The 1,698-nt window shown below is 48.8% G+C and overlaps 1 long non-coding RNA gene across 1 annotated transcript; it reads left to right on the top strand.

Annotated features, from left to right (window-relative positions):
• The first annotated feature begins 794 nt into the window (after positions 1-794).
• Positions 795-1,515, top strand: LOC111735781. The gene is made up of 2 exons (XR_002778971.1): positions 795-850; positions 1,076-1,515. It is a non-coding gene; the product is annotated as an uncharacterized LOC111735781 (long non-coding RNA).
• The last annotated feature ends 183 nt before the right edge of the window (positions 1,516-1,698 follow it).

Genomic DNA, 1,698 nt, shown 5'->3' on the forward strand with positions numbered 1-1,698 from the left:
CTCCCTGCTCCACTCTAGGACAGGGCTGGTCTCGTCCTCCCCAGTACTAGCGAGGCAGCACATCCAGCTCTCAGGTGCCGGGCGAAGACCTTTGTTCCCAGGTGTAATGGCCTGCTGAAATGTGAAAGGGTTAAAGAATAATTAAACCCTGAAACTGGACAAAGGAAGTCCATAACTTAGGCCTAGTTTCTGGAACCCCTAACCACACTCTGTTAATCATGAAACTTGTAACAATGAGCTCATATGCTAACTGTCAATTTTAGCCTGTGTAACCCTGTTTGTTTGCGTGGCATGAAAAATAATCAATTGTATATAAGCTGAAAATTACTATTTGGCCATCGCCCATGGGAACACCGACTATTGTCCATGGGAACATAGGCGGTCACCCATAGGAACATAACATTTTGACACAAGCTTTCTGCTTTTGTACTTCCCGCTTGCACACCTGGCCAGTGGGTTGACAGGTAGTGAATAGGAGAAAGATGGACCTTTGTGTTTAAGACAGAATGAGGAATGGGATTTGGGGCTTAAAAACCTTGTATCTTGGCATTTCGTGGCTGCTCCTTTGCAAGGACAGCCGCCGGCTAATAAACTGTCTCCTGGTTAAGAGCACTCAAGTTGGGTCTGGTTATTCTGGACACAACATTTGGAGGCCCCAGCGAGATCTTCTCGTTGTGGGAAAATTGATCAGTGCACCGGGGCGTTGGACCATTTGCGGTTGGGGAGGCCTCTAGGGCACTTGCCCTAGCCCGCCGCCTGTGGTTTCTCGCTTTGCGGAGCACGATCCTGGGAGTGCTGAGGCAGTTTCTGGTAGGGGGCCCAGGGACCGTGCGGACGTCGGACGCGACAAGTAAGTCGGCGGTCGACTGAGACTGTGACGACAGTTTTCTCAGTCCTGTTCTGGTTTGTTAGTCTGTGTCTGTCTTGTTTTGTTTTGCTTCGTGTGCTTTATTGTGGAACTATGGGACAATCACAGGGCAAACTAACTCCGTTACAGTGCATGCTTAACAACTTTAAGGATTTTCGTCGTAGGGCAAGGGCCTATGGTGCTTCAGTAACCCCTTTTGATTTGCAGCGCTTTTGTCAATTAGATTGGCCGACCTTCGGAGTAGGATGGCCCTCCGAGGGATCATTTAACATGCAGACTGCATTCCGGGTTCGAAGTGTGATTTATGGAAAACCTGGGCATCCCGACCAAATTCCTTATATTGATGTTTGGATTGATGTTGTTTCTGATGCCCCTAAATACTTACAGAGTTGCAGTCGTGCACCCGTTACTGTAATGGCAGCCATACCCCAGGGTTTTAAGAAGCCCCCACTGGTGTTGCAGGGACCTCCCTCGGAGGATGACTGGTATCCGCCATCCTATAATGGAAATGGGGGTAGACATCCTCCTCCGGAGGGACCGGAACCTCCTGTAACCCGGTCTAGGGGTCGTAGGCCACCTTCCCCTGATTCAACCTCCCTGAAAGAGCCAGTATCTGTTCAAGCCCCATTGAAGGTGATTCCAGGAGGTGGAGGTGAGCCTACTGTCATCTACTCGCCATTCAGTACTAGTGATTTATATAATTGGAAATTACAAACGCCATCCTTTTCAGAGAAACCACAAGGACTAACCTCCCTTTTAGAGTCTATTTTCTTTACACCATCAGCCCACTTGGGATGATTGCCAGCAGCTTTTACAGATCTTATTCATGA

This window comes from Pteropus vampyrus, unplaced genomic scaffold (assembly GCF_000151845.1).
Source record: "Pteropus vampyrus isolate Shadow unplaced genomic scaffold, Pvam_2.0 Scaffold1000007725, whole genome shotgun sequence".
NCBI classification, from domain to species: domain Eukaryota; kingdom Metazoa; phylum Chordata; class Mammalia; order Chiroptera; family Pteropodidae; genus Pteropus; species Pteropus vampyrus.